Source organism: Melanotaenia boesemani, unplaced genomic scaffold, assembly GCF_017639745.1.
Source record: "Melanotaenia boesemani isolate fMelBoe1 unplaced genomic scaffold, fMelBoe1.pri scaffold_219_ctg1, whole genome shotgun sequence".
Lineage (NCBI taxonomy): Eukaryota > Metazoa > Chordata > Actinopteri > Atheriniformes > Melanotaeniidae > Melanotaenia > Melanotaenia boesemani.
This window is the reverse complement of record NW_024580645.1, coordinates 1-7,080: the sequence shown is the minus strand read 5'-3', so window position 1 is coordinate 7,080 and position 7,080 is coordinate 1. Positions and strand designations below refer to the sequence as shown.

Sequence of the window (7,080 nt, the reverse complement as noted above, 5' to 3'; positions counted from 1 at the left end):
CTGACATTGAAAAGTAAAGAATGAAAGTTATAATAGAATAGAAATAGAAAATGTATAACAACAACATATCAGCTAAACAGCATTACTATACTGTACCTATGGTGTTTTGTTGTTTCTGGATCTACCACTTCTATTCTTTTTAGCCTGAAGCTCATACGAGATTATGACATTGTCATGATCTTAGGGTTTTGATTTAAGGTTTTTAGTCTTGTCATGTTTAGTTTTGGTTTCCTGTCTTATTTTGTAGCTTAATTCCTCTTGTGTATTGTGTTCTGTTTTGCTTCCTGTTCTTTAGCTCACCTGGTTTGATTTTCTCATTCACTTCACCTCTTTCTTATTATTCCCTTAGTGTATTTATACTCCTTTGGTTTTCAGTTTCCTTTGTCAGATCCTTGTGGTATTTCCCTGTCGTGTGGTTCCAGAGTTTCTTGGCTCTTAAATTAAAACTTTTGGGCTTTTGGGTCCTAGACTCCACTGCATCGTGACGGACATGCTTCTTGATGATAAATGCCCAAAATGTATCACTGATTGTACAATGATCAGCGTTCCACTCTCATACATTACATGAGAAAAGACTTTTAACACACGTAAAACCTTTTGTTTGGTCTGCTTTTAAATACTACTCTATGAATAAATTATTCATGTGAAAAACTGAAAAAAATCACCAACTTCATCATACTGAAAACTGCTGTTGTGTGATTTGTAGGAGATCTGGTACATAATTTGAAAACAGGATATTTAAACTTATTATAGCCTTACATTGTGAAAACTAAGGAATTTTAGAGAAGATTTCCTCAAATTATTTCCTTTTTTTTCATTTATCATTCCCGACTAGAAGAGAACACTCCACCCTATTCCAGCAATGAGGTCCTCTCCCTTAGAGACAGGGTGAGAAGTAAGGTCATGTGGTTTGGGCATCTGGTCAGGATGCCTCCTGGACCTCTCTTTGGTGAGGTATTCCGGGCATGTCCCAACGGGAGGAGACCCCGGGAAAGACCCAAGATATGGTGGAGAGATTACATCTCTCGGTTGGCTTGAGAACGCCTTGGGATCCACCCGGATGAGCTGGCAAATGTGGCCGGGGCAGGGCTGCTCTGCTTAGCCAAGTGCCCCTGCAAACCGACCCCGGATAAGCAGCAAGAAAATGGATGGATGGATCTCTGTTTTTCTTTTTTTAGTATGTGCAGGTGTTTTCATCTTTACATGAGATAAAATTTACTGTAATGAACTGTATTTAACCAACATGTTGCACAAGCTTTTATTAAAAAGATGTTAAATGTGGAAAACGCTGTCATTTTGCATGGCTGACTAATTGTCTAAGACCTGGTACACACATAACGATTGTTTTAATCTTATGAGATTTTTTATCTGGTTGAGACCTCACACGTGAAGATAAAAAAAACGGTAAGTTTTGATCGTATTGTGTGTGGTGTGCTCCGAAAATGTAATCACAGAACAACACACACATAAAGGTGCTGTCCCGCAGCTCATCTACAATCTAGTCCTCCGAGCCGGACAAATATCAAAACATAGAAGAAGAACCATAGCAACAACTGACAAAAAACAAAGAAGAAGAACCATAGCAACAACCGACAAAAAACAAAGAAGAAGAACCATAGCAACAACCGACAAAAAACAAAGAAGAAGAAACATAATAGCAATCGGAAAACCAGAGGATATATAGGACGAGGGAATGATGGTGGTCTTGGGACTATTGTTAACAGAAAAAGCCAGAAATAAAAAAAAATAACAGACTGGAGACGGCGTGAACACAGACTTTATTTACTCCACGCAGTCAGAATGCACAAATCGTTGGCGTTCCTCAGAAACCACCTCTGAAATATTGAACATGTTCAATATTGCCAACTGTCGGCTGCGACCCCTTTTCGGAGCGGATTATCAGGACAAATCGGCTCGTAACACACCACAGACCAAATGATAATTGTACAGGGAAATCTCACGATGATCGGGCGTTTGCTGTCAGAGGTTGGGAAGAGGCAAAATCAGGAAAAAAACTGCCCAAAATCGTTATGTGTGTAACAGGCCTATGTAATGAGTATGTTTATTTTATTCTTTTCTTCTTATGTCTTTAACTGCATTTGCACATTTTGTAATTAGCACAAAATGGAGAAAATGGAAAAATGTTTACCCAAACGAAGTACAAACTATAAACATGGTGATGCAATGTAGGAAGACTCAGACAAAACAAAATGAAACAGAAACACATTTAATTTTTAAAATTATATAAAATTTTTAATAGTTTTAATTTTTAATTAATATTAATATTATTATTTGTATTTAATTATAGCTACAATTCAGACTTTATAGATCAGGGCCACACCTCTATAAGAGCTCATGATTTCATGGAATGTCATTTTATCGACACGCGATACAGTTTAGGCGAAATTAAGGGAGTGAGTTTTAAAAAAAGTATAGAGAAGGTCTAATATAAAGGTTTGTTATTCAAATTATTGAACAAAGTTGTTGAACTATTCTGTTCTATTAGTCTCATAAGACAGAAAGAGGGAAGAGATAGATTCATACCACTCAGGAAATGCTGACAGCATTGATGCTAAACTTTTTTGTGTCAACCATTTTGCAGGTAACAAAAATTAGGGTTGAAAAGTTGTTGAATTTCTGACAGAATATTTAGGACTGAACACAAACAGGAAAGGAGAACGCCTCCACCAGTCCTGAACACCAGTCTGTCAGAATGTCAACATACCATTTAAACTGCAGCTCCAATGATTAGCTTTCCTGAGGTATATGTAATCAGTACTGTTGGATTTTTATTCATGTGCTGGAAAACAGTCAACAAGGGATTCTTTTAAATCCTAGAATCTCTGCCTCCTTCTCTCTCAATCTATGTTTCTTTATCTTTCCTAGTTTGTATTTCTGTATCTATCTATTAATCGCTTTATCTTTATATGTTTGTTTATTTCTCTTTATATGATCTGCCTCTCTGTTTCTGTCATATATATATACATATATATGTATACATATACATATATATATATATATATATATATATATATATATATATATATATATATATATATATATATAAATACATATACATATATATATATGTGTGTGTGTGTGTGTGTGTGTGTGTGTGAGAAACATATGTATAAAGACAGAATTACAGTTTTATATACTTTTATATAGAAAGACAGATCATATAGAGATAAATTTATGAAGATAGATAGATAGATAGATAGATAGATAGATAGATAGATAGATAGATAGATAGATAGATAGATAGATAGATAGATAGATAGATAAACTAGGAAAGTGAGCCTAAACTATTGACTAGTAGTCTACATGTATATCGATTTTAATATAAGGATATTTCTCTATGTCATCAGCTGTCTTTGTATTATATATATAAAACTATATATAATCTATCTGCCTGCCTGGCTAATTTGATTTATTACTTTGAGTGTGTTTATATTTGTTTTCATTGCTTTTATCCTTCTGAATTTGTTATACCTCTAGTTTGTTTAATTTTGTGTATTATTTTATTTGTGCTTTTTCTTTAGTTTTCTTTATTAGATTTTTGGACACATTGTTTTCGCTTCTTTTGCTCTGTCTAGTTTTTTTTCCTTCTTTCTATTTTAGCTTGTTCTGTTTCTACTGTGTTTCTTTTATTCATTTAAGTTGGTTTAAATCCTCTAAGTTTAATCGATTTAATTCTGTTTAGCTGACAAGGTATTTTATGAATATTTTCATAGATCAAATAGAAAAATCAATACACTAAGTTAAAATAAGATTTAAAAAACATCAGTGTGCATGTCTGTAGAAGTAAAATACTTTATTTAAAAATAATGTGGTACTGTTCTGTAATAATTAATGCACCAAAGGGTTATATATATCTATGTTTTACTGTTTTTTTGTTTTGAGTTTTATAAGATATAGACCTTTTTCTATTTGTATTTTTATTTTCTTCCTTTTATTTTTTCTGGTTTCAATATTTTTATTTTGGTTTTTTTATTTTATATTTAACTTTTTATTCATATATAAACAGATTGCTTTGTTTTGAGTTTTTTTATTAAGTTACTTATTGGCCTAATAAGCTTATTAACTTATTCTCTATTTGTATTTTATATATTTGTATTATATATATATATATATATATATATATAATTTTAAAATATGTATCATTTTAACTTACATGTATAAATAAATGTGTAAACTTTTTGAGCTTCTTTTACTATTTATATTTTAGAATTTAATTAGGACCTGATGTTGACGAGGTGTGGCCCTGTTTTTAAATTTCTAATGAAAATGCCCAGGTTTTAAAACATCTAGCCATAATGACCGCAGTCCACATGATTAAGACACTTCCCTCAAGCGGGCAAGGAAAAACTCCCAAACTGTCCTTTTAACAGAAGGGCCTGGAAGAAACCTCGGGAAGGATCACACAAGAGGGAGCTCCCTTCCAGAGACATTAGAGTGTCTAGTGGGCTGCAAAACGAGAATATCTATATATTCTCTAAACTACACTGGGCATTTTTTTGTTTCTCTGGTCCTTTTCCTCTGAGGCCTGTCTTCCTTTGTGTTAGTTGAAGCCACGTTTTGAGCCTCTTTGGGAGAATCTGAACAAATAGACAGAAACAGCAAGTTATCAAAAGCATTAATCAATTTAAAACAAGATTCATCCCAATGAATGTGTGTTTCTGAATGTAGGCATCTATATATTCTCTAAGCTACACTGGGCATTTTTTTTGTGTGTGAGTGTGTGTTACCACCTGTGCAGGTTGTAAACCTGCAATACTGATACCATCTTCTACATCCTCTTCATGAAGTTCTGGTCCTTTCAGCCCTCCACACTGGGCGCAGCTGCTTCCTGTCCTAGCCCGATTTTTTCTTCTTTCTCTTCCAACAGCTGCCTGAGCTGAAAAACAAAAGTTAGGATTCCATCAGTAACGTTTTTTCTTATACAAGCATTTTAAATAACTAACCCTTACCTGCTTCCACATGGAGCATCTGTCAAATCATCCAACGTTCTCTTCCTCCGAGGTTTAACTGTAACCTCAGATGATGCAGCTTCACATCGATCCCGTTGGGACACACCAAGAAAGCCAATCTTTCTTCTCTTCCTCTCCGGAGAGCCATGGCCTGAGCTAGTAGACAAATTACAAGTTGTTAGTATTGCATCAGTAACATTTCTGCCTGTACAAGCATGTGAAAAAACTTCCACTGACCTTCTTACAAACTGTGGAACTGTAAAAGTTCCCAATGTTCTCTTCCTCTGAGGTTTAAGTGTAACCTCAGAGGATGCAGCTTCACATGGATCCTGCTGAGATGCCTGAAGAAGACCCTTTTTCCTTATTTCCTCTCCGGAGAGCTGGTGTCTGGACTCCTGTGCAGAGAACATATTGTTGGATTTGTCTAAATTCAAGAGAACAACATATAGACAAGCCAGTTAAATAATACCAACCTGTTTTCAAACTGGGTCTCTGCAGAGTCCCTTTTTCTTTTCTTCTGAGGTTTGATTTTCACCTCAGAGCCTGATGTTTGGGAATCCTCAGGCATCATCATTCTCATCCTCTTTCTTGGTGAGGAACTGGTCTCTGGACTGCTGCATAAAGCAACAAAACACAGTGTTAAAACCTTTGGTAAAAACCATCTAAAGATCACCCTCACATGAAGGAAAACCAGCTGATATCTACCTGCTTCTTGTAAATGTTTCTCTGGTCCTTTTCCTCTGAGGCCTGTCTTCCTTTGTGTTAGTTGAAGCCACGTTTTGAGCCTCTTTGGGAGAATCTGAACAAATAGACAGAAACAGCAAGTTATCAAAAGCATTAATCAATTTAAAACAAGATTCATCCCAATGAATGTGTGTTTCTGAATGTTGGCATACCTGATGTACTTGTGAAAACATCTGCGTCCATCTTTATCTTCTTCTCTGGCATGAACTCTTTTTGTCTTCTATGAAGTCAAATAAAAAATATAGTTAGATTTTTTTAGTTTTATCAACATATATAAGTAATATAACTGAGAGTTAATAAAAAATAGCACGGCAATACTTACCTTTTAGATCACAGCAAGAGTTCAAAAGAGCACCTCGATCTTTTCCTCACAGATTTCCCATCATCTCTGTGGGAAACCTCTTCACTGGTGGTTGACTGGGAATCTGACAATAACCATTTCACATCAGAGGAGCTCAGATTCCACTGTTGGGGTGCTTCATTGTTTTCAACAAAGGAGAGGCTACTGGAGAAGGAAGATGCCGTCTCCTCAATGAGAGGATGCTCCCACTGACTCAGCCATGCAGGAGCTTCATCCTGGGGGCTGGTGTGCAGTACTTGGCCCCGACAAACCTCCATTGCTTCACAGCAAGATTTAAAACTGAGAGAATCAAACATTGTTAAAAAACTACCCTGACCAGTCAACGCCAGAGAAATTCAACACAATGCGTTGAAAGGTGTACTTACTAGAAGCTGTTGGGATAGTTGTTTTGCTGGTACCTCATGGTCATGAATGGATCCTGAAGAAGCTGGCTCGGGGTTATCCGCTTGTTTGCATCCACATGAAGCATTCGCTTTAAAAGTTCCACAAAGTCTTCTCGGTCCTCAAGTTCGGCCTCGTTGTCTTCGTCCGACAGATGGCAGGGTGGTTTAATCTGAATGAGAATCACATGTCAGTAAGTATGTCCTCATCTTAAATGTCATAGTAAAATTTCTAGATTAAATGCAATGTCTTACCGTCAGAAGATCATCCAGACTTATGGAATTGACGTCTGTTTCTATGTCACTTCCGTACTCATCCGGGGTCTGAAGAGAAAGCAGTTAAATCACATACAGTTAGTATCACAAGATAAAACATGAATATACAGAGTAAAAGTAGTCTCAGCTTAAAGACAATGTCCGTACCTTCAGTACCCACTGACGTCTGCAGCCTTTTCTTCTGGCTCTCTTTTGGCGGAAGAAAGTCTCTGTACATAAGCCGTCCTTCAGAAGTTTTTGTGGTATCTGTCCTTGTGTTTGGATTATATGTTGAAGCTGTACATAAAGTCACAAAATCAGTTATACTTGTCACACGTGAAAGACAAACACTGGATTAAAACTCTGGAGG

General features: G+C 35.9%; 1 long non-coding RNA gene across 1 annotated transcript; it reads right to left on the bottom strand.

The window, feature by feature from the left end:
• Positions 1-4,870: 4,870 nt before the first annotated feature.
• Positions 4,871-5,122, bottom strand: LOC121636197. Its single transcript, XR_006009686.1, has 2 exons — positions 4,971-5,122; positions 4,871-4,897 (listed from the first exon to the last, which is right to left on the bottom strand). It is a non-coding gene; the product is annotated as an uncharacterized LOC121636197 (long non-coding RNA).
• Positions 5,123-7,080: the final 1,958 nt, after the last annotated feature.